The 26,181-nt window shown below is 41.7% G+C and overlaps 1 protein-coding gene and 1 long non-coding RNA gene across 8 annotated transcripts in view; one reads left to right on the top strand and one right to left on the bottom strand.

The window, feature by feature from the left end:
• Nucleotides 1–8,367, bottom strand: part of LOC129046467 (uncharacterized) — a 50,360-nt gene extending 41,993 nt beyond the window's left edge. For both annotated transcript variants that reach the window (XR_010410963.1, XR_008507857.2), the window contains exons 1-2: nt 8,121–8,367; nt 592–681 (exon numbers count right to left, since the gene is read on the bottom strand). This is a non-coding gene — a long non-coding RNA (uncharacterized LOC129046467). The remainder of the gene's footprint in view (nt 1–591; nt 682–8,120) is intronic.
• FOXJ3 (forkhead box J3) overlaps nt 7,531–26,181 on the top strand; it is a 145,913-nt gene continuing 127,262 nt past the window's right edge. For 3 of the 6 annotated variants that reach the window (XM_045897944.3, XM_045897942.2, XM_045897947.2), the window contains exon 1: nt 7,531–7,711. The gene's annotated coding sequence lies outside the window, so the exon portion shown is untranslated. Of the gene's footprint in view, nt 7,712–11,854; nt 12,009–26,181 lie in introns of all 6 variants that reach the window. The other 3 variants (XM_054512936.2, XM_045897948.2, XM_045897943.2) reach the window with 3 other exon arrangements.

Here is a 26,181-nt window from a genome sequence, read left to right on the forward strand (position 1 = left end):
GGGGGGTGGGAGGATGGGTTAGCCTGGTGGTAGGTATTGAGGAGGGCACATTCTGCATGGAGCACTGGGTGTTATGCACAAACAATGAATCATGGAACACTTCATCTAAAACTAATGATGTAATGTATGGGGATTAACATAAGAATAAAAAAAATAACATAAACCCTTGTACCACATTATACCCAATCATTCCATTTCCTATCATTTATTTATTTATTTATTTATTTATTTATTTGACAGAGAGATGGAGAGAGAGCACAAGCAGGCAGAGCGGCAGGCAGAGGGAGAGGGAGAAGCAGACTCCACACTGAGCAGGGAGCCCGATGCGGGGCTCGATCCCAGGACCCTGGGATCATGACTGAGCCGAAGGTGGATGCTTAACCAAATGTGCCACCCAGGCGCCCCATTTCCTATATTTTCTCATCCTTCCCAAACAACCTTTTATACTTGGGGATGACACCAGAAATTTGGATCACCAAAGGGAAAAAATTCAGCAGGAGTCTGCATTAGTCAGGATAGGCTCTGTTACACTGTGGTAGTAACTCCCAAATTTCAATGACTCAATAAGCAAAAGTTGTTTTTCTCACTTACGCTTTGTGTCCTTCCCAGGTCAGCTGTAGCTTTGCTGCATGTTGTCTTCACTCTGGGATCAGGCAGCTCCATTAGCTTCTGTCTGGAATGCTGCTGGTCATCGCGGCAGCAGGAAAGGAAAACATAGTGAAGCACACTGACTCTTAAAGCTTCCATCTGAAAGTGGCTCCTTCAGCCACTCACACATTTCATTGGCTAATGCAAGTCACATAATCAAGCCTGCTGTCAAAGGAGTGAGGGAAGCACAATCCATCCCGGATTTACCCATGAAAGGCACAGTAAGGGTTTGGGAACAATAAAATGGTCCATAAATGGTCTCTTGATCTTTTTTTATTTTTTATTTTTTTTTGGTTGCAAAACAAACAGATTTTCAGCTACCTCCCCCCTCCTGCAGCAAAAACTATTTGGACTGTGTGTCCATAGAAAAAATGAAGAGAATTCTTTGGGACTTTGTGTGTAGGTCCCAACCCCAACTGTCTCTAACAAGGTTTTTAATTTTAAAGATTTTATTTATTTATTTGAGAGAGAGAGCATGTGCAGGGGGAGGTGGAGGGGCAGAGGGAGAAGCAGACTCCCCACTGAGCAGGGAGCCTGATGTGGTACTCAATCCCAGGACCCCGGGATCATGACCTGAGCTGAAGGCAGACACTTAACTGAGTGAGCCATGCAGGCGCCCCTCTAACAAGGTTTGAAAGCTTTCCTAAAGTAGTACTTGGATGTAAATACACTCTCTTGCAGTGGCTAGCACCCAGAAGTTTACAATTCTCGTATCTATGTGAACTGATGGTTTAGAGGGTCTTCGAAGATGAGCCTAGAGCCAGCCAGTTCTGGGTTCAAATCCTGACTACCACTGTCACTACTGAGCCTCTATTTCTTCTTCTTTAAAATGGGCATGACTGGGGTATCTGGCTGGCTCAGTAGGTAGAGCATGTGACGCTTGATCTTGGGGTTGTGAGTTTGAGCCCCATGTTGGTTGTAGGGATTACTTAAAAGAATAAAATCTTTAGAAAAACAAATAAATAAAATGGGGATGACTACCTCATAGTTTTACTCTAAGGATTAAATTAAAAAGTATGAAAGGGGCTATCATGTTCCCAATCACACAAGGAACACTCAATAATTATTAGCCACTCTCTCACCATGCTAGGGTTTCTTGATTGTTCTTATTCAGCTCATTAGGCATGAACTAGGTCAATACTTCACAACTTGAAATCAAACAATTATTTTTTAACTACCATGTTTGTACCCAGAGTTTCAGGCTCCTATGAGCTGCAAACCTTGGCTTTCTTTTCCTGCTAACCAGGTTTCTCATTCAGTCATTCCAAAAGATACAACTTGCTAACTGGAAGAGAGATTTCCTCTAAACCTACTTTATTTGAATATCTCCTGACTCACTCTTCCTAGTGCCATCCAAATTTCTTCTACACCATTGCTTACACGTAATGTAAATACTTTATTTAATCTATGTATTTGTTAATATTTGTTCAGCTGTCCTGATGCCCTTGTGTCTTTCTTTATGCTTTTAATTAGCTTGGCTGATTCTGAGTGGAGGCAAGCCAAGGTTTGAGCCAGGTGGTTACCAGGAAGATGGATGGGGGGGGGGAGGTAGTGGGGAAGGTAGATGGTATGAGTGCACTTGAGCAAATGCATGGCTAGAACTTGGAAAAAGTTTAGGCTACTACCTTCTGCTGGGGAGAAAGATTCTTAACTACTCCTTTCTTCTGCCGTACTGATATAATAATCTGAAGTTAATACCAAGTTCTTAGAGGGCAGGAACTCACTTTATGGATGGTTTATATAGAGTGATATGGTCTCGTTTTATGAGTTAGTTATTTCCATCAGTTACTTGTGTTTAATGACCACCTACACGACTGTAATTTCCATGGTTTCTATTTTTCTCATATTCATCCAACCTCTGACTTTATATAAGCTATCCTCTGCTACCCCAGATTTTCTTCCTCTACTCCAGCCTTGCTTCTGTCTCTACACGGCAAATGCCTACTCATTTATTCAGACTTAGTCTTAACCTTACCATTAAAGGTCCAGTTTTTTTTGGTGCCCCCATCCCCATCTAATCCGAGTTAAGCCTTGTTTTTTCTGTTTCCATGGCACAAGTACAAATCTCTACCAAATTGCACTGGGATTGTTTACATGTCTGCTTCTCCAGAAGCCTAGGAGCACATTGAAAATAGAGAATTTATTTATTCCCTTTTGACTCCCTAGTATTCAGCCCAATGCATGGTACAGAGTAGGGTCTCAATAAATGATTAGTGAAGGCTAGTTAAGGATGCACAGTGACCAACACCCAACTCCCAAGTGTTGTCTTTAAATAGCATTTGTGGTGCTGAGAGCTTCCCAGTGGCCTTTGTATATAGGCTTTGTTGTTGTTGTTCATCCAATACACAAAATATAAAGTATTATTTAAAGATATCCAGGGAATCGGGAAGGATCCTCTAGGGCTGGGAATAATAGGAGGGACTCGCTCATGTTTTTCTCTCTTCCTCTTGTAGGTCTTGGCTCATTTTAAATTCATTTCTTATTTTCTGCTTTCCTCTTACAATACACGAAGAGAGAGAAAAGGATCAGGTAAAGCCTCATTTGTGTAAGTGGCTGGGGGTCATGCGAAGTGTTGAACATCCCGCTGTTGATGAACCGCCCATGCAGCTGAATCGAGGTTTTTGTAGGGCAATTGCAGCCCAGCTCAGGGCTGTGTTTCTTTCGGGGAATTTATAATCCACATGAGGCTGGGAAAAGATTACAAACAACACAAAACAATAAAACCTCTATCTCATTGCTGTGAGCAATCTATTTCTCTTAAGGCTCTGTCCCTTGAGTTGATCTCCTCTTTGAGGACCCTCCTGCTCCCCCACCCTGCCGGCCAGCCCACCCCTCCCAGGACTGTGTGAACTACTTTCTTCTGTGCCAACACTCAACCTCGTACATAATAATGCATTTTGGGGCTTTTATTTCTATTTATTTTTTAATCATTATTTTTAAAATATATTTTTAAAGATTTATTTATTAATTTGAGAGGGTGGGGGGAAGGGGCAGAGGGAGAGGGAGAAAGAGAAACCCAAGCAGACTCTGCACTCAGCACACAGCTGGGCGCTGGGCTTGATCTCATGGCCTTAGCTAAGATCACAACCTGAGCCGAAATCAAGTCAGACGCTCAACCGACTGTGCCACCCAGGCGCCCCGGCGGGGGGTGGGGTGGGGGTGTCTTTATTTTATGGCAGCATATGCATGGTATGGTCTCTTTTGCTAGGTAGTTATGATTCTTGTTTCCATTTAATAGGCAAGAAAACAGAGACTAAGTGAAAGTTAATCGCTTGACATAGACACACAGAAAGCTATGGAACACGAGATTGAACCCAGGTCTGCCTTCCCAGTCTGAGTTTTAAGCTTTTCCTCCCTGGTCCTACCAGGTCCCAGAATCCCCCCATAGCACCCTGCTGGCTATGGCCATTAAAATTTTTTGGGGGGGCGCCTGGGTGGCTCAATTGGTTAAGCGACTGCCTTCGGCTCAGGTCATGATCTTGGAGTCCCTGGATCGAGTCCCGCATCAGGCTCCCTGCTTGTCAGGGAGTCTGCTTCTCCCTCTGACCCTCCCCCCTCTCATGTGCTTTCTCTCTCTCATTCTCTCTCTCAAATAAATAAATAAAATCTTTAAAAAAAAAAAATTGGGGGGGGAGGGTGGGGAGGGGTGCGGAGGGGTGCTCCTCCATCTTTGACATTCTGGGACTTGTGTTTCTTTCCTTCTCAAAGACTGCTGATCCGCAAGCCCCCAACCCCATTCTGGCAGCTGTCCAGATACAAGTCTTTCTATTCCTTTACCCCATTATCTGGCTGACCCTGCTCAAGCGGCTCAGAGAGACTTCTGGTTTGGGACTCTGATGACCTCGATCCTAGTCTCAGGTTAAAACCTGGTGACTATGGGCCACAGTTTCTTCCTCTGACAAATAGGGATAATCTCAGCTTTCCCCATATTCTTAATTGCATGACCCAGACTGTTCTTTAGAACCTTTCTGCCTATGGCCCCCAGATGATGGTGGGTTTTGGGACCTGAAGGGCTGGGAAGAAGACAAATTTTAGCCATGTTATCAAGGATTCACCCAACGGCCCAAAAAAGAACTAGAGACATCCAATTCCCTTGGCAACTTGGTAGAAGATGGGTCTTCTACCCTCTCTCAGGGAAGCTGGCAATGGTAGCCCCTTCTTCAGGATTCTCTTTCCCTTATCACAGTGTATTGTGATTGTCTAATCTGTGTGCTTCCCACTATACTGTGAGTTCTTAAAGTATAGAGACTGTTTCCTATTTTTCCTACTCATTCTATTGGTCTGGTCCAAGTCCTCATCTTGAACCAGGATAGTGGAGCCTCTGACTTCCAATGTTGTCGGCTCACTGCTCACTCTACTCCTAGCACGGCAGCTAGAGTGATCGTTTGAAAGCATGAACTGCCCTATTGCTTCTCTGTTCAGAGCCCTGCGGTGGTTTTATTTTAGTCAAGATCCTTACAATGGCCCACAAGACCCCACTGACCTTATCAGCCCATTCCTGTCTCAGTTGCTCACCCTGCTCTGCTGTCCTGGATTCCTCACTGTTTCTAACACTTCCAGGAATGCTTTCGCCTCCAGGCCTTTCTACTAGCTATTCCTTCTGCCTGGGACACTCCCAGACAATGGCATGGCTCATTCCCTCACCTCTTTCAAGTTTCTCATTAAAGTCATCTTGAATTGGGCTCTCCCTCATGGCTGTTTAAAAGCCCATCCTGTAAAACCAGAACTGGAATATTATGAATCTATCTTCATTTCTCTTCCGCTAAATCCTCTTTGCTACCCCTATTACTTTGCTTTACAGGTCTAGATGTTTTGATAAGTCCTCCCTCTCCTCTAAATATTTTCCTTTTCTCCCTCCCTTTTGCCCCAATACCGGCCTAAGGCCATTCGCCTAGATTAATGCATGAGTTTCCATGATGAAAGAGGTGAGGTATAATGAAACAGAAAAATATGAGATCTCAGCTGAGGTGAAGCTAGAAAGGGAGTTGGACTCTGAAGACCTCAGGTTTGAATCCTGGCTGGTTTTTCTCTCCTGAGCCTTAATTTCATTAGCTGCAAACATGAACAGAGGAGTCCTTTCTCACAGACTTGCGAAAAGCATTGCATGAGAGGACACGGGAAAGCACTTGGCATGTGGTCTCCACTATAGCTGGGGAGTCCACCAGGTCAGAGCTTTGGCTTATTCTCCACGGAAGCCCCAGCACCTAACACATGGTTTGGCTGAAGTATTTGTTGAACAAATAAACCCATTATTGATAAATAAACCGCTGTTGTTTAAAAAAAAAATCCCAAGCCCCACCCTCCTCCAGTTTTCTTCTTACCTCTTAACCGTCTATTTTCCCCCATAATGCTAAATACCTTTTAACACACCAAATAATTTTCTTGTTATGTTAATCGCCTTTCTCCCCATAATAGATGAAAGCTCCAAAAGGGAAGGATATGTTTTCTCCTCTACCATTTGCTGATACATCCTAAGCACTAAAATAGTGTGTGACAAACTTAGTAGTAATTGGAAAATATTTGTTGGACAAATGCGTGAATGAATATTTTTATTTTCAGAATCTTGCTACAGTCTTTTTCTTTTTTTAAGATTTTATTTATTCATTTAAGAGAAAGAGAGAGAGCATGCGCCTGCGCAAGAGTGGGGGGAGAGGCAGAGGGAAAAGGAGAAGCAGCCTCTTTGCTGAGCAGGGAGCCAGATGTGGGTGGGGCTTGATCCCAGGACCCAAGGTCACATGACTTGAGGCCAAGGCAGAGGCTTAGCCGACTGAACGACCCAGGGGCCCCTAGAATCTTGCTAGAGTCTTAAATAGAGAAGGAATAAATGCTTGGCAAATGGCAGGTGTTCAATGTTTGCTGAAGGAACTGGGTACTCAGCTCTTTAACTACCTGAGGTCTTTATCTGATCCCTACAAGACCATGTCAAAAACGGTTCCCAAGGCCAATTCACTCAGGCCTCTCCTTTTTCTTTCATCCAATCAACCTAGTATTCACCCAACAGATATCTGAGTATCCAAATACTGAACACCTACTATGAGTTCAAAAGCATCCTTGGTGCTTGCTTATATATATGTGACTAACCCAATGAAGCAATAGCAAATTAGAGGTCTGAATGTAATTAAGTATGAAATTACAGGTCAGATTAGCAGTGCTAGTAGTTTAGAGAATCAGTGAAGATTGACGTAGAAGGAAATTCCAAAGTTCACAAGTATTCCGAACTACCCTTCTAAAGGTTCCACCTGTTGATAGCAAGGACCATAACCTGAACAAGTCTTTTAGAATCAGAAGGGCCTTTAGAGTGCCAGCTGCTCTGTTTTAAGAAGGAAACTAAGGCTAGGACGGAAACGGCCTCGGCAGATGGGTCTAGAACCTGGGACTTGTAAAGTTCTAAAAGGGTGTCCTGAAGGTCTAAGGTGCTCTTATTTGGGGCCTGTAGAACCCGCGCTGTGCAAAGTTGGAAAAGGGGTCTGGTTTCCCCGGAGAGGCTGGGGTGCCTGTCGCTACCACGAGGTGGCGGGGTCCAGGTGGGGGGCAAGGTCACGAAGCGCCATCCCTCCCGGGCATGGGGCCTGAGGAATTCGTGAGCAGGGTCCAAGGCCGAGGGTCCCTGCTGTCCTCAACTACGGGACCGTCCTCGCCGCCCCACTTCCTAGCCGCCACTCTGAAGCGCAGGGACCCCAAATCGTTCGGAACTCCAAAATACTGGCTGCGTTAAGGTAGATATCCCGGCGTCCCAGGGCACTACTTGTCCCAGCGGAGGGATCCCGCGCGCGTCGCCACGGCCGTGCCCGCGGCAGGGAGGGGACGCCGCCGACGCCGTGCCGGTGGCGCAGCGACGTCGCGGGAGGCGGGGGCGACGGCGGGGGCGGGAGAGGAGCGGGTCGGGAAGTAGTTCCGGGTGCGCGGCCCCGGATGTTGGCTGCTCCCGCTGCCGCCGCCGCTCTCGGCGCTGCTCGGGGCCTCGGCCGCTCGCACCAGGCGCCGTTGGGACCTTTCCCGGGAGGCGGAGACGCACGCAGCGGCCGGGGGCTCGGCCGAGCCGTCCCGGCCTGCGCAGCCTGAGGTGAGTGCCCGCCGCCGGGGTGGCGGGGCCGAGGCGGCGGGCGAGGAGGCGGGGCTGGGGCATCTCCCGGGACGGAGGCAGGGGCTGCCCTCCGCGAGACGTCCTCTCCCTTCTCGGCCGCGCCGCGCTGCGGGCGGGCGGCGGGCGGGGCAGGGGGCCCGGGTCCGGGCTGGGGCCTGGCGGGCGGCGAGGGCTGGGTACCTCCCTCCCCCGCGGCGCTTCTCCTCAGCTGCTGCTGCCCCTCAGCCGGGAAGCGGCGACTCCGCGCCTCCCGCCTCTCCGCGCCTCCCGCCCCTCCCCCAGGCGGGGCTCGGGGAGCCAGACGGGGTTCCCAGGGGCGCCAAGTCCGAGGACAGCGGCCGTCTTCTCCTCTCAATGACCTGCCCCTTGGCTTGGGCTGGCCCCCTACCTCAGCACGATGCAGCTTCTTCCCCTCAAGCTTGGGGGGTGTTTTTCGGCCGGCGAGGCGGGCAGTACCTCGAGCCTCGGGGGTGCCCTTCGGGGTGAGGCCCGTGAGAGGGGCCTCCGTTCCCACCCATCCTGACGCCGTGTCCTCTGCCGGCATTGGGGCAGAGGCAGCCGTTCCATGCGGACGTGTTGCTGTCCTGTGTGTGTTGCATCCTGCCCACGTGGTAGGGTGTCTCCCCCCTCCCCCCTCCATTTTTTGCAGCTGGTGAAGAGGGAGGTTTACGCGGTGGTTTTTCCTCTCTGATTTCCGCCCGTGGCGTGGAAGGTGTTAGGGTCAGTTTGCTTTGCTGAGGCCGACTGTTGGTTAGCTGGAGAAGCAAGAGTTGTACTCCCTGAAAATGAGACCAGCAGGGGACATGGCAGGGCTTAGTTTCATAGACCTCTTTCCTCCTCTGCTTTTAGCTGTTATCGTTCTTTTCTCTATTGCTTAATCCAAAAGAGTGTGCTCTTGCTGCTGATGCACTGAGGTGTGTAGTTTTCACTTCTCCGTTCTACTTTTTGCGTGTTTGGTTGGCAAAGGTTCTTTTCTGTATTGTGTGGTTCACGTCTCTGTTGCTTCTAGTTGGATTCCTGAATGAGCTGAGTTGGGCTGGCCCGGCAGTTGGCGTTTGGTGGGCATCTTTTTTGTCTTTTCCTGACGTTTATTTTTTTCGTCTATTTTGCTTCCCAGTGAAACGAGTGCATGTTATGAAAGTATTACATGCATGGCTCTTTACTTGGAACGCGGTACTAGATAGTTTCACTGAGACACATATTTCGTGGGAGCTCTTTTATTTCACTTTTGCTCTTTTTCTGTTGAGTATCTTTACGCTACTCTGTTTTTTGAAACTGGTTTTGAAACGGGTTTTGGGTAGTTTCTTTCCTTAATGTCCGTTCCAGTTTAAGGTTTCCAGTTTCCTGTGTTTCCCTCTTGTGTGACCACAGATTGCTCCCTTAACAGGGAGCAGGCTACAGTAGCAGTGAGAGAAGCCTTATTCCTCCTAGACCATAGCAAATATTTATTATAAAGCAGTAACTCCCTTCATTTTTCTGTTTGGGTGGCATATATGGATGTGGTTGAAGTTTTTAAGTTTTTTGTTTGTTTTTATTATAAACCTGAGGATTTTTGTTTTCTTTTTGTGTCTTTTGGAGGTGAGGTGAATCTTGGTATTGGTTTTTGTTATACTGGGGACTTTTCATGCTTTTATGAGGTATTTGTTGGATGGGTTCAGGACATGTTTGTTTTGGCTCTTTTTGGTTCATTAGTTTGGGTGAAATAAAAAAATCTTAATATTTTGAAGTCACTTTTTAGATTCCAAGTTGGCTAGCATGCTCACATTTTCTTGATTTGTTTTTTGCATTGTGTGTTCTCTTTGTGCGTGTGTGTGTATTCCTTTTTTGTGGTACAATTGTTAGTATATTTTTCTATGCAAAATAAAGATATTTAAATACAGATTCTGTCTGCTTTTATCATGCTAAGTATGGGTGGGGCAGTAGAAAATAGAGACTTTTTCTTATTCTGATTCTGATTATTATTTAGTAAGTCAGCATTTGTATACTTCTGCAAAATACTGTGCTGTGTGTGAAGTAGTCTGTATGAAGAGATAAGGAATAAAATATGTGGTCTCTATAAATGTTTCAACTTTGGGGAAACAACATGTAACATACATATTCATAAATTACCAAGTAACATCAGACTCCTGGTTGGGATAACAATGCAGCCAACTTCAAAGGTATAAGTGAGATTTGCAAAAGACAGGAATTTTCAAAAGGGAGGAGCTGTATTCCAGGAGAGTGAAGGAGTATTTACAGAGGTAAAGAAGTGACAGTGTATAGGGCGCCTGGGTGGCTCAGATGGTTAGGCGTCTGCCTTCGGCTCAGGTCATGATCCCAGGGTCCTGGGATCGAGTCCCACGTCGGGCTCCCGGCTCAGCGGGGAGCCTGCTTCTCCCTCTGACCCTTGCCCCTCTCATGCTTTTTCTCTCTCGCTCGCTCTCTAAAAAATAAAATCTTAAAAAAAAAAAAAAAGTGACAGTGTATAAAAAGATATAGCAAGGGATGCCTGGGTGGCTCAGTCAGTTAAGTGTCTGCCTTCTGCTCAGGTCATGATCCCAGAGTCCTGGGATCGAGTCCTGCATCATCGGGCTCCTTGCTCAGCAGGGAGCCTGCTTTTCCCTCTGCCTTCTGTTCCCCCTGCTTGTACTCTCGAGCTCGCTCTCTCTGACAAAAATCTTAAAAAAAAAAAAAAAAAGATAGCAAGTAGGTTGACCTGTATAGAGAATCTGTATTGGTAATGGTAATATATGAGTTCAGGATTGGTGAGTAGGTGTTGGAGGACCTGTCAAGGATGTAAGGTTTAGTTTGATGGGGTACCATACTGGGTTCTAAAGACTGGGAATAAGATAATGCCTATTGTCCCTGAGGAAGGTTCTGTATTAACTGAGTGTTCTGGAGTGAGGAGACTGACTAGGATGGTCTTGGAGAATTTTAGGAATAAGGTGAGAGTCTGATATAAGGTAATGATTATGGGAATAAAATAATAACTACATTTATTGAGTGTTTCCTGTATGCCATTGTTCTAAACTCTTTACATGTATTTATCTCAAAATCTTCTCAAAGGTCTTAACTATTCCTATGAAAAAACTGAGTTACAGAGAGGTTAGATAGCTTGCCCCAAATCCCGTAGAGAGTAAGCTGCAGAGCCAGGATTTGAAGCCAGGCAGTCTCATCTTTGAGCTTTTGCATTTAATCATTAAGTTACACTGTCCTAAGGAAGAAGCATAGGATATATAATAAGATGAATGTGTGAGTAAAAATTAATTTGAACTTAGTGATGATTGTGGACAAAGGCAAGAAACAAAAAAAGCATTAAAAGATAAAAGCCTGGAGTCCTGGGAGGATGACTGATAATAGGAAATTAGGAAAGTATCACTGTGAAGGAAAATGAGCTAAGATTGGTTATGGGCAACATTAGATGGGGTACAGTCAGTTTTTCAGTAGCAGACTAGTTTCCTGCCAGTCCTGACGGCCTTTTCTCCTTGCTGGTTTGACTCTGGAAATGAAGACTAGTTTAAGCCAAACAATTAGAAAAACAGATCTATTCAGAAGAAAAAAATGTACCCCACATTGCAAAGCCACATAGAAATAGCATAGGAATTATTTTGGTTGAGCCACTGCTGCTTCCCAGCCTTAGTGAAGACAATGAAGTATTGACTAGAGTAAGATTTGAAGTATCTGAAGTATCTGTAGTACATTGTTATAGGATTAATAGAGATGAAAATGTAGATTGTTCACTGACCAGAGGGCTGTGTAGATGGTAGTAAAAAACAGGTGAGTAGATGAGTGATGGGAAGTTAGTAGTATGATGGTGAAAGAGCTTCAAGGTTTGGAATTTTGGGTGACCTTATAGATTAACAGGTAAACATTCTGAGAAGAACCAGGAAGTACATCATTGCTATAGAAGCCAAAGATAGGAGAGGTACTGTGGCTGATAGTATCAGAGGTAGTCTGGGAGTTCAGAAACAATCATCATGATGAAAAGACTATTGAACTAGGATGGGAAGTAATTTTTAACCTTAGAATTTTGAAAGGAAGGATAAGAATATATGTCAGATTTGTTTTCCACAGAAGGATTTGTAGAGACATTATGGTCTGGTTTGGTAATTTTTTTTAAAAAGATTTATTTATTTATTTTAGGGGGTAGGGAGAGGGAGAGAGAGTCTCAAGCAGACTCTGCGCTCAGCGGGGAGACTGATGCAGGGCTCCATCTCCCAACCTGAGATCACGACCTGAGCCGAAACCAAGAGTCGGACTCTTAACGCAGATGCACCACCCAGGCACCCCTGTTGTGGTAATTTTAAGTATTTTCTCCTAATTCTTCCACCAATCTCATTCTTTCTTGTCTACATGTCAGAGATACTCAAATATCAGGAAACTCTCTTTCTTTCTTTAAGAAAGAAACAAATGTATTCTAAAGCTAGTGATTTTATACTTTAACTGTTCTCACAAACTTTTTTCTTACTCTTTTTTTAAAGTTTTTTTGAGGTATAATTCACATACTATATAGTTCACTTATTTAAAGTATATAGTTCAGCAGTTTTTAGTATATTAAGTCGTGCACCCATTACCACAATCATCTTCAGTCATTTCATCATCCCCAGAAAGAGAGTCTGTACCCTGTTCTGTACATTTCATGTAGGTGGAATCATGCAACATATAGTCTTTAGTGTCTGGGTTCTTTCACTTAGCATACTATTTCGAATGGGTTATCCATCTTGATGTTTGTTATCAGTATCTCATTCCTTTTTATTGCTGACGAATGTTCCATTCTATGGCTATACTACCTTTTGTTTATCCATTCATGAGTTGGACATTTGGGTTTCTTATTCTTGTAAAAACCTTTCCCTTTCTTCATCTTAATCCTCACCCTGCCAATTTCACTCTTCCTATGGCTTTTCTTTTAGAGTGTAACCTCTGCTGTGCATTCCTCTAGGCATTGGGGATATAAAAATGAGTAAGACATGGCCCCTGATCACTCATGTAGTGTTTATGGTTTACATAAATTTTCTCATACATCATTTCATTTCACAACAGCCCTGTGATGTGGGCAAAGTATTTTTTAAGATGAGCAATTTGAAGTTTAGATTAAGTGACTTGCCCAAGATTGTGTATCTAAATCAGTAATGGAGCTTTGGATCTTCTTGGTCCATGTTCATTGCTATTTCTACTACTCTGTGCTGCTGTTCTAAGTTAAAGGATTCCTATGTGAAGGAGGGGCTGGGAAATTTCCTTAGTGAATCAGTAATTTTTAATGTTTAATCTTCAGGACTTAAAATGAAGTGTGTGTGTGTGTGTTTTAAACGGATTCTGTCACTTGTTTGCTGTGTGATTTAGGTAAGTCATTTCATATTCCTGCCTTTTCTTCAGAACATCAGTGGGTATTTATGTGGTGATGATAGTGGCATTTTCTGAAGCCTTACTATGGGTCCAAAAGTATTCTGAGTACTTTACATTTTTTATTCATATAATTCTCATAACAACTCTAAAAGGTAGATTTTATTTTTATCAATTTTACAGGCACAGAGAGATTAAGTAGCTTGCCTGAGGTTGTATGGCTAAGGATGGAAAGAGGCAGGATTTGAACGCCTGCAGTCTATTTTCAGAACTCAGTGGCTGTTAATCACTACATTGTACTGCTTACTGTGTTATGAGTTAATAGAGGGTAATATTTCAAGTAAGGGCATGATGAGAATATGAAGATTGGATTTTGAGTGTGTTGGGGAAGCAAACAGCAAAATTACAATTGACATTGTGTCCACATTTTTTAAAACTGTGAACCCGATACCGCAGTGTACAGAGATGTTTATGCTTTCAGGTACACTTTTTGTTTGTCCTTCCTAATAGCCTTTCAACTCAGAAATTGCATTATTTTCAGTGCTCTTCACTGTTGGCTTTGTTAGTCACCTAGCTTTCCACATTGCTGCTGTTCAGGAACCTTGGCTTGAGACAGCCAAAACTCACTTTTACCTCTCCTTAGCCATCCTATAACTAAATTTTTGTTTTCCATTTTCAACAGTTAGTATTTCAGTCCTAGATAAAGTACTCTACCCTCCTTCACTTGAAAACTCAGAAAACATCACAGTGGCATTTTATAACTGTCAAAAAAATTTGATCATCTTAATTGGCATAATTGGATTTTAGTGCACAAATAACAAGAACCAAAGCACAGTGTTTTGGTTAAAGAGATTGACTTATACTGAAATTGGAAAAGGCATCTGCTATACAGGATTTTGGATTTAATAGAATTTGTTATAACCAGATCAGCAAAGCATTATTACTGTGGGCCATCTGTTGGGATATGGAAATAGCTTTGTTATATGGAACCAGATGTTGTATTTATATTTATAACAATGGTATTCTACTTATTTTAAGTAACCTTTTGTGGTTAGGTACCTTCAGCTTCTATTCTACTTGACATGTCAACTGATAACTTGAGAATGTGATGTCTTTCAAAATGGTTATTACTTATAGAATTGAGACAAAGTAACTGAAACAAAGCAAATGAGACTCATATATGATGTCAAACTTTTGTACTGTAACAAGATAAAATAGGATAAATAAGAATATGATTTAATTAGGACCATATTCAGTAAGAACTCTTACTTTGACACATTTAATAAGCATAGATTCTAATAGTTACCAAACCACTCTGGTTGCTTTAAGATTTTAGCATAAATCTGAAGTGATTTTGTTTTGGTATAATCAGACCTACATTGACACTGCCCTGTCTGACTTCTTTCCCATCATCAATGGGTGAAGTAGTCTGTAATGGACTCACGCTTATGGAATGCAATAAGAGGAACTGTTGTTGGAACTAATCTTAGAGGACTCTCTTCTGAGTTGAATGCTAATAGTTTAGGGGTGGGGAAAATCCTTGTGTGGGAGTTTTTGGAGAGAGTATAAACTTTACATGTTGGCTGTCTTAGTCCAGTTGGGCTGCTATAATAAAATACCACAGATGGGTAGCTTATAAGTAACAGAAATTTATTGCTAACAATTCTGGAGGCTGGAAAGTCTAAGATCAAGGCACTAGCATTGTTGCCTTTTGGTGAAGGGCCCCTTCCTGGTTCAGGGCTGGCACATATAGAAGGTGCAAGGGATCCTTCTGGAGCCTCTTTTATGGGACACTAATCCCATTCATGAAGGCTCTACCCTCATGATCTAAGCACCTCCCAAAGACCATTTTGAAATACCATCATTTTTGGGGATTAGGATTTCAACATGTGGATTTTAGGGGGGACAGAAACATTAAAACTGTAGCATAGTATTGGCTATTTTTTCATTATCTTCACATGTAGAGAGGGTCGTGAAGAGTTAGGTCACATATGGGAGAGGGTCACTGAAAAGTTGATCCGTTATTCCAGGATGATCCTATATTTGAAGGAGACTACCCAGTAAACTTTCAGCTAAACTTTTTTTCTGGAGTACATAGCTAAAAGCTGTAACTGAATTCACCTATTGGACAGCATCCTGCCCAGTGATATAGTGATATCAAGGAAATAAGATTGATCTGATTGATATAGTGTTGATGTTACCTTATCAGAGATCTCAGAAGTTGGGATTGGAACTTTTCTTAGAGACCTGCCCTTACTGTATGTTGACACAGATTTGTGAGGGGAATGGATGAGGGGCGCAGACTGTTAGAACTCGCTAATAATTTCAGATTGTTTGCTTACAGAGAGATGGGACTGAGAGGGGAGTGCAATATGTTAAAAATAAGTTATCGTTAAGATCCTAGATTTTGGTTGGTTGGTACGTGGGTGCTTATTAAATTGTTAAAAAATGACTAAAGTTTCTGTGGCTTGGCTGTAGAACTTTGGGAAATATTGACACAACAGTCAAATATGCTGTCGTCAGGAGCAGGTTGACTGTCATAGCAAGAGAATAATACATGGCATCAGTTTCTGCTGGTGTGGTTGGGTCTGCATATCTATAACATGCTTTACCTGTCTATCCTGTGTAAGGAGGTCTTGATGGTATTGTCCCACCAGGTATATACATAGTAATCACCATCAGAAAAGGCATTTTGCATATGTGGTTGCGGAAGTCATGTTTTATATTGTTTATTATATTTATTATAGGGGATGTGTGTTTTGGAAAAATACCCATCTTATAATTGGAATAATACTTTTTGAAAAGCATTTTCTCTGATCTGTTGGATTTTGGAACCTCCCAACAGCCCAGTAATAGAGGTAGGGCAAGTAATATGCTTACTGACAAATGGAGAAAATGGAAGAAATGAGATACAAGCTAAGACTTAGTGTTACTCAAGTTGTTCAATAGAGCAGAGACAGGAACCAAGATTGTGCATTCTGTTTCTGGTCTTGTACTCTTTATAGAAAACTGACAACGTTTTTGTGAAGAACATACTTTGGATTTTTGAGGTAGAAATGAAAGGTTATGGACCCCAAAGGACCTGGGCTACTTGCAGCAGAACTTGTGATAATACCAGACTAAGGGACATAAACCTATTGAGAACAGCTTCTTCCCTTGTTAAATTTGGGTCCATTTCCAGTCATTGGATGTATTTTTACTTGAGTTTGCTTTTTTTGTCTTTGTAGAATTCTGGAAGCAAGGAGGAGACAGAATCAGGAGGGATACTTTTAAGAATGAGAAAATAGCAGATTTGGCCTTATCTTATGGAAGTACACATCTATAACATGTAGACGTTAAGAAAATGTACCTGGACCATGAATCTACTAAGGGAGCTAGGGTTACTGTCATAGTGTGAGTCTATTGTCTCTTGCCCAGTGGGTAGGAAGAGTGATAGTATATAAAGAAGTTATAACTGCACAGGAAAAAAGACTGTGAGGGTCACCTGGGTGGCTCAGTCGTTAAGCGTCTGCCTTCGGCTCAGGTCACGATCCCGGGGTCCTGGGATTGAGCCCCACATTGGGCTCCTGGCTCAACGGGGAGCCTGCTTTTCCCTCTTCCTCTCCCCCTGCTCATGCTCTCTTTCTATCTCTGAGTCTCAAATGAATAAATAAAATCTTTCAAAAAAAAAAAAAAGACTGAAAGAAAGCATCGCAATGGGTAGTCTTTATTTTCTCCTTTGAACTGGTTTATATTTTTTGAGTTCTCTACAATGAGCCTATACCGTTTTTTATAATCAGAATTAAACATATGTGAGAATTTAGAATGAGAATTTAGAGAATTTTAAAAAATCATAGCACTTTTGAAGAGCAGTTTAAACACTTGGTGTTGGGGCACCTGGATGGCTCAGTTGGTTAAGTGTCTGCCTTCGGCTCAGGTCATGATCCCAGGGTACTGGGATGGAGTCCTGCATCGGGCTTCTTGCTCAGTGGGGAGCCAACTTCTCCCTCTGCTGCCACTCCCCCTCCTTGTGCTCACTTGCGCACTCTCTCTCTCTCTCACAAATAAGTAAATAAAATCTTTAAAAAAAAAAACACTTGGTGCTATCAAAAGTATTTTGCTTTTTAGGCAGTTATGTTAATAAATCAGTTTGATAATTATTTCATTATAGTCTATCGGTCAAGTTGTGGGTGTAATAAGTGTTTTGGATTTTTCTTTGCATTACAATTTGGTCATTTTTTTTTTTTTTAAGATTTTTATTAATTTGACAGAGAAAGACACAGCGAGAGAGGGAACACAAACGGGGAGTGGGAGAGGGAGAAGCAGACTCCCCGCCGAGCAGGGAGCCCGATGCGTGACTCGATCCAGGGACTCCAGGATCATGACCTGAGCCGAAGGCAGTCGCTTAACCAGCTGAGCCACCCAGGCGCCCTACAATTTGGTCATTTAGCTCTGCTAATTAAGGAATTAATTTTAGTTCCTTAGAAGCAACCAAGGCCTTAGGTTTACTTACAGTAATTACTTATCAATAAGTAACCTAAAAATAGCACTCCAGTTTATAATGAAAACCAGACTTAAAATCTCCTTGTATACTACCATATCTTTGGCAGGTTTCTTTCTTTTTTTTTTAAAGATTTTATTTATTTGACAGAGAGACACAGTGAGAGAAGGAACATAAGCAAGGGGAGTGGGAGAGGGAGAAGCAGGCTTCCTGCGGAGCAGAGCCCGATGTGGGGCTCGATCCCAGGACCGTGGGATTATGACCTGAGCTGAAGGCAGACTAACAACTGAGCCACCCAAGCGCCCCCTTTGGCAGATTTCTAATAAGAAAAACCATTTGTTAGTGCTTCTTTAAGGTACTGTTTTCATCCAGGGACATTGGACTCATTGATTTCTCTCACTTGTTTGCACATTTATTCACCATCTGCTGTGTCCTGGGCACTGTACTAAATGCCGGGGACACAAGTAAAAGACAGGGTGCTTGCCAGCAAAGACGACAGCTTTTAGTTTGGGGGAGAGACTGCAGAGATAATCCTTGGCATATGGAGGTATCCTGGAATTTCTTCTGTTTTTCTAGTTTTTAACTAAAAAGGTAGAGTGGCTACCTTTGTTTTTTGAAGAACTTAAATGTATTTAGTGGTGTCAGTAGATGGCTTTAAGAGGAGCTAATGACTTCATAGTTATTTCTCTGCCTGCAAAATATTCAAAATCATTTATTCAAAGAATTTCCTCATCTAATGAGCATTATCTTATTGAGGTAAATACCTAGGTATTCAGATTTGCTTTGGGAGCAATCTTGTATTGACTCTTAGGATAGACTGTTTTTTTGTTATTTATCCTCTGTACTTAGCACTGTAAATGACATTAACAGGCATATTATATATTCACTATAGTTGTAAATGAAAGGATATTTCATGTTTAAGTTTAATTTTAAGAATTTTTTTTGAAAGATTTTATTTCTTAGTGCAAGAGAGCTCGAGCATGCTCTCGGGAGGGACAGAGGGAGAGGGAGAAAGAATCTGAAGCAGACTGCACTGAGCAGGGAGTCGACTTGGGGCTCGATCCATGACCGTTGTGAGACCATGACTTGAGCCAAAACCAAGAGTCAGATGCTTAACTGACTGAGCCACCCAGGTGCCCCTAGAATTTTAGTATTGATACAAATATATCATATCAAGAAGTTTTCTTTTGTCTAATACGGTGAGAAATACAGTAGTTCCTAAATTTTAAGAGTTACTCGTTCAGGCCATCGAGATTTCCCCCTAAAGCACTTGATACATACTTATTTGGCTACTCTTAGAACACCTGTAGTCACTGATACCTGTAAGGTAGACTGTCGTTAACTCTAATTGATGTAAAATTTCCTTTAACTTCATCTCTTTCTTCGTTCTCTTTAGAACAGTAGAGACCTAGTTTGTGTTCTTTAACAAGATAATCCTTCAGATATTTCAGTGATTATTCATTCAGCAAATATTTCTTGAACACCTGTGCGTGCAAGACACTGTCCTGGGCATTATGAGATCTGAAGGTAATTAAGAGGCATAGTCTGTTCACAAAGAACTGATACAGAGAAGGAGCCACCAGCTTGTTGGAAAGCAAGTTTTTGCTTGTGATCAGAAAAGCTTTGTGGAGGAGATAATGTTTGAATTAAGATTAGTGATGGACCCTCTAGGCTGACAGCATAATAAAAAACCTAGAAATAGAGGAGCACAGTGCAAGTTAGAGGAGTAGCAAGAGGTTCAGGTTGTCTGTTTCACAAAGTACCCTCCAGAATATTAAAAATGTTCATTGTATCCCCAGCACTTGGAATGTTTGGCAGATAATTGGGGCTTGGTGAATTTTTGTTGAATGAATGAATAAAGGGTTCCTTTTGGGAAATACTGAACATCCTTCCTGAAGAATCATAAAGCACTTGAGGATATTGAACATTTTGATAAGTCTGTTAGAGAAAAAAATATTTGTCTCAAACTTATCTGACAGTGGAATGCCTATTAATACTCTTGAAATCCTCTGGAAAATATTACACTGGGGGTCTCTGTCGTTGAGGTGACAAGGAAGGCTGGGAAGTGTTTTCTTCTCCACACTAAACACACCCACTTTTTTCAGACATTCTGCACTTGACATTTGGCTTCTAAACTCCTCACTAGTCTGATATCTCTCCCTGCAAGCATTCTAGCTTGTAAGTGTTTTTTAAAATGTGATGCTCAAAACAGAGCACAATACTCCATTTGTGAACTAGTAGAGAGTGCATGGGACTGCTACCCTCCTTGATCTGGATACTATTCTTTTAATGAAGTTTAAGATTGTATTTTGTTTCCTTTTAGCAGCTGAGTCACTCTCTTGGCTCATGTTCAGTTCTCATATTAATTTACAAGAAGTTCTTTGAGTAGATTCAGAGAGATTTCCTATTAGTAGAGCTAACAAATGAATGCCGGTTTTCTTCTGATTGAGTCTAGGCTGTTTTCTTCAGAAGTACTAGTCATTCTTAAGCTTCCTGAAATCTGAGAAAGAAAAGAAAAAGAATTAATTTTACAGTGCTGGACTTGACCAAGTAACAGGAAAGTCCACAAGTGCATTGCTGAGCATTTGCAAAAGTAGATAAAATATAATGAATCCCCATACATCACAGATTTGACCATCATTAAGTTATTTGCCACATATGCCTCAACTGTCTTTTTTTTTTTTTTTTTGCTTAAGTATTTAATTTTTTTAAGTTTTTTAATTTGAGAGAGAGAGAATGAGCCAGAGGGAGAGGGACAAGCAGACTCCGTGCTGAGCAGGGAGCCCGATGCAGGGCTTGATCCCAGGACCCTGGGATTATGAGCTGAGCCGAAGGCAGATGTTTAACCTACTGAGCCATCCAGGCCCCCCCCCCCCCCCGCAAAGGTTAGTTTGACATGTACCTGGCCCACTAAGAGCCAGTAATCCAATGTTAGAGACAGATGCATATAAAACAATACAAAGCAGATTATTTGCCTTCCAGGGCACCTGGGTGGCTCAGATGGTTAAGCGTCTGCCTTCAGCTCAGGTCATGATCCCAGGGTCCTGGGATCGAGTCCCACATCGGGCTCCCGGCTCAGCGGGGAGCCTGCTTCTCCCTCTGACCCTCTCCCCTCTCATGCTGTTTCTCTCTCGCTCGCTCTCTAAAAAAAAAAAAAAAAAAAAAAGATTATTTGCCTTCCAGTGTCATGCCTTGATTATATAGCCTCCCCCTGTGTCCCCCCCCCCGGAAAATGCTACCAGGGGAATCTTAATCCATTACTTTAGTCATGTATTGATGAGACCCCCCCTCCCCGGTTGATTTCCTCTTGAATCAACCTAAATTATACTGTTTTTGCTTGGTACTCAGTCTTCCCACTAGCTCCCACCTTTACCTAACATGGAACTCAAAAGCACAACCTTCTTTTTTTTTTTTAAATTAAATTTATATATAATTATGCAGAATTTTCATTTTTCAAACAAGATTATTGGCATTTTGAGAGCAGAAGCCTTGTCTTTTTTTCTCTCTGTAATACTGGGAAGCGTTTTTTTTTTGTTGTTGTTGTTGTTGTTTTTCAAGATTTTTTTATCTATCAGTAAGAGAATGAGGGAGGGAGGGAGAGAGAACGGGAGCATGAGCAGGGGGGGAAGAGGGAGAGGGAGAAGCAGACTCCCTGCTGAGAACTCTGGGATTATGACCTTTGCTGAAGGTAGATGCCTAACCAACTGAGCCACCCAGGTGCTCTTTTTTTTTTTTTTTTTTAGATTTTATCTATTATTTGAGAGAGGTGCTCTTTTTTTTTTCTTTTTAGATTTTATCTATCTATTTGAGAGAGAAAAGCTTAGTAAGTACTTATGGAGAGTATTGATACATATACCAGTGGGCCTATTCTTGCTGCCTCCTACCTAGCTCCCAGAGTCAGCTAAAGCTTTTGCCAGTTAAAAGTAAATAATTCAGATCTAAGTCTCTTTTTCTCTTACCCCAGAAGCCGCCTTAACCTTTCAGTGGTCTGAATCACAGATAAATAATGTGGTTTGCATGTGGCCACTTGCCCATCACTTTGTCCATGGCAAACTACTTTAATTACTGGTTGTTTTTAGACATGACCTCCTCAGTGTAGCACTTCAGGTAGCCATTATCTATTGAGCATAATTGGTAAATGATATGAAACCTTTCTGCTATCCTTGTCCTAAACCAATAGTTCCTGAATTAAGCTGTGTATCAGAATCACCTGAGATACTTTTATTTAACAGATTCCCTAGGTTTCACCCTAGACTCTTGAGTCAGGGTTTTCAGGAATGGGTTATTAGAATTGGTTTTTATAAAGTTGGCAGTAGTTTGTAGACTGGCTTTGGGGACCAGACAGGTAATTTTTTATTTTGTTAAACAGCTCTAGCAGTGGGAGACTGTAGCTTCCCATCTTTTCAGTTGCAATACAGCATGACAGTCCTCTGGTAATCAGTACATTCTGATATGTTCAGTTTACTTTTCAGGGATATGGTAGGATCTCTTGCTTTGAATTACACCAGGCAAAGCACATGAATCAAATGCCCAAGATAAAGATACAGGATCCAGAGAGGTGGCATCTTGGCTTTCTAAATATAACTCAGTTTAAATTTAAAGCCTCAAAACCCTCCAGCCCTCTGAAAGCTTATTCTCTCTGTTTAGTGAATACCTTTAAAAGTTTAAAATAGAAGAGTTCAACATTTTTGGAGTGAACAGTCTTTTGAATTTTTCGTATTTCATGTACATGCAATAGAAGTGACTTAAACATATAATATGATTTAATTTAATATATTTTTGTCAGATTTTCCATAAAAACAAATCTATAAATTGGGAAAAAGTTCTTTATTAGACCACATAATACGATCTTGGGACCGGAAATTGTGGTTAAGTTATTGAGCAAAGTAGAGAGACTGAAGCTTCAGGATTATCCGTGGGTTAATGACAGACCCAGAAATAGAATCCTGTGTTATTTGCTTGGGTTATGATTTGGTTTGAAGAGGGTGGCCTGTGATCTGTTTACATAAATTGCAGGAAGTAAGGTTTGGGGTTTGGAAGAAGCTATATAGCTCTGTGATGTTTGGCCAAGAAGCTCCACTCCCCCCACATTTACCACCTGTTTGATTGACACCGGACCTAAACTATGGAGGGGAAAGAGGCAGTTAGTTCAGACTCTTTAGTCTTAAAACAGTCTTAAAAAGCTAAAGCCGATTGTTGCTTGGCAGGCATTTTTCATATTCTGTTTTAGAGAATAACAAGACCTGGTTTTGGTTTTGTTTTAGGAGGAGAGAGGTATAACCTAAATAGTTGATTTGTAGGTACTAGTAGAATGTTTTTCTGTAGAATTTTGTATAATTTTTTTTTTATGAACCCTAAGTGTATCTTCATTAAACATGTTTAATTAATAGATGGTATGGTTTGGAAATAGTGGAACTCAGCAGCAAACTTTCCTGAACCACTAATGGTTCAGGGGGTTATAGATTTGAGAATACTGCTGTAGTAGCGTTGCTTTCTGGTGAAGTCATTACTTTTACTCTCCCTTTCCTGTTCCAGTTTGGGGGTGGGGGTGGCTCCTGTGGCACTAGTGAGGGAAGAAGCAGGAACTTAACAAGAACATTTGTGTGATGGAGTTCTAAACTTACTCTTTTTTTTTTAAGCTTTATTGAGATAGAATTCATATACCAAACAGTTCACCTATTTAAAGGGTGAAATTCAGTGTTTTTTAATGTATTCACAGGGTTGTGTAACCATCAGTGCAGTCTAATTTTAGAACATTTTCCACTCTGAAAGAAATCCCATACCCAGTCAGTCCCCTTTACTCCCCCACTTTTCAGACCCTAAGAAACTTATCTAATTTAATGTAACTGTTGATCCACAGTGTAACTACTAATAGAAATTTGCCTGTTTTGGACATTTGATGTAAATGGAATCATGTAGTCTTGTGACTGGCTTCTTTCACTTAGCATGTTTTCAAGGATCATGTTGTAGCATGTATCATTCCTTTTTTATTGCCAACTACTATTCCACTGTATGGATATAGCACATCTTATTTATCCATTCATCAGCTAGTGGGCATTTGGATTGTTTTCACTTTTTTGCTATTATGATTTAATGCTGCTATGAACATTTGTGTATAGATTATTCTGTGAATGAATGTTTTCATTTCTTTGGTATATACCCTAGGAGTGGAATGGCTGTGTCATATGGTAACTTTCTGTTTAACTTTTTAGTAAACTGCTCAACTGTTTTCTGAAGTGGCTGCACTGGTATCTCATTGTGGTTTTGATTTGCATTTCCCTGATGACTAATCTTTTCATGTGCTTATTAGACATTTGTAGATCTTAGTAACTTTTATCTTTGCCCATTTTTTTCCAAATGCTCTACCTATGAGCTGTGTCCCCACATCTTTTTTTTTTTTTTTTTAAGATTTTGTTTATTTATTTGACAGCGAGAGACACAGTGAGAAAGGGAACACAAACAGGAGTGGGAGAGGGAGAAGCAGGCTTCTCGCGGAGCAGGGAGCCTGATGTGGGGCTCGATCCTGAGCTGAAGGCAGACGCTTAACGACTGAGCCACCCAGACGCCCTTAAATTGGGTTATCTTTTTATTATTGAGTTTTAAGAGTTCTTCATATATTCTGGACACTTAACTTGCTCTTCTAACTACGGATTGGTTCTAAATTATTTGCCTTGAGGTAGGGAGAAGTATTTGATGGAAGACTTTATTTAAAAGGTCTGGTGAGTTTTCAGTCAGATCTTGTTCTTATTTGAAGTGTACTCTTTTTCCAGCTCTTGAGGAACCTGGTTTATTCATATATTGAACAAACGTGACAGCTAACTGTTATATACCAGGTTTTGGGGACGTAACAGAATGAAACAGACTTTTATGTGCATTCCAGTGGGGAAGAAACAGTAAAACAGAAGTTGTTATCAGTTGGTGACAAGATCTGTGAAGAAGAAAACAGGGTAATGGGGGATACAGTGTGATGAACGTTCTAACATATTCTTCACCTTCTATGATTTCTTAATCTGTTCCTCTCTGACTGCTTGATCTTATTGCACTTCACATTTATCTTCATTTTACATAATTTGTAGCTAAACCTCTATTTCCCCTCCCCTAATTCTTAACCTTTTGCAGTCTGTTTTTGCTTTCACTAGGACACAAAACCCACCCTCTGTACTATTAATGATCTTCTAATGAAAGCCAATATTCTCTTTTCAGTGTGTCCATCTTAATCGACATGTTGCCTTTCTGTGCATTAAATCACTTGCAGCCATTTCCAGTACAATTTTCTCAACTTATTTTTATTTTAAACTAGTTCCTCTTCTCTTAATTATCTTTTAGTTCTCCAAAGTTAAGTTTGGCCTCTCGTCTTCCTTTAATTCTCCCGCGGTGAATTGATCATTCTGACATGATTTTAATTGCTTTCTGAGAGCATAGGACTCTGAGATCTCACTTTTTAGCTCAAGCTGTGCCACTGCCTTTAGGTGTAGCTAGTGGAGGTGAGATGAGCAGCTGATTGCTACTCACTCAGCAGGATTCTTTTCCCCTTACTCCTTCCTCTGGCAGATTTCTTCTGTTCAAGCTGATTAAGACAGGTTATTTCTTTGACTGCTTTAATAATTACCTGTGACTAATGGTGTAACAAGTCACAGTGCTCAGTTAAGTAACATGAGTCAAAGGGGTTGTTTCTTCATGGATGCTAGTGAATTTTATACTTTCAAGTCTTTTGAAAGACAGGTCTAAGTTCAGAAGTTAAAACAAAAAAAAGAAGGAATAGTTTCTTACCTCTAGTGCTGTAGCATTTACTTTCAACAAACTTGTAGTTCTTTTTTCTAATATTATGTTGATGCTTTCATTCAAGCTATGGTCACTGTAATTGAGGCATGGATCTTCTCTTTTGTGGAGAGGAGGAAATTAAGCCTTAGAGAAGTTAACAGTATACCTAAGGTCATAATTGGGATTCCAGTCTAGGTCTTGACTCAAGGTCATGAATGTTGTAAGTTCTTTGTAAACTATAAAGCATTATATTCCTGTGTCGGTGGGAGAGAGGAGAATAAGAATTAAGATAAGGCTTTCTTGGGAGCGGGGCGCCCGGGTGGCTCAGTTGGTTAAGCGACTGCCTTTGGCTCAGGTCATGATCCTGGAGTCCCGGGATCGAGTCCCGCATCGGGCTCCCTGCTCAGCAGGGAGTCTGCTTCTCCCTCTGACCCTCTTCCCTCTCATGCTCTCTATCTCTCATTCTCTCTCTCTCTCAAATAAATAAAATCTTTAAAAAAAAAAAAAAAGAATTTCTTGGGAGCTTTTTCAAAATTCGTCATCACCTCCGGCTCCCAAATAATGCGTTATTATACTACTGTTTTGTTAAACATCTGCTTTCTAAATGGAAATAAGTTTATAATTAAGTTTATTTTATTTTATTAAAAATTTTTTAAGTCATTTCTGTGCCCACTGTGGGGCTCGAACTCACAACCCTGAGATCAAGAGTCGCATGCTCTACTGACTGAGCCAGCCAGGTACCCCTGTAACTCAATATAATATACACTTGAAGACTGCTTATATTATTAAAAGGAATTCCATACTCTTGTGTTGGTGATGGTATGTAGTACAGTTGCTTTTACTGGAGCATACTCATCAGTGAATGGCTGTTTTTTACTACCCATATTCT

Source organism: Mirounga angustirostris, unplaced genomic scaffold, assembly GCF_029215605.1.
Source record: "Mirounga angustirostris isolate CCGP_5_RB_7025 unplaced genomic scaffold, mMirAng1.0.hap1 SCAF_4, whole genome shotgun sequence".
NCBI lineage: Eukaryota > Metazoa > Chordata > Mammalia > Carnivora > Phocidae > Mirounga > Mirounga angustirostris.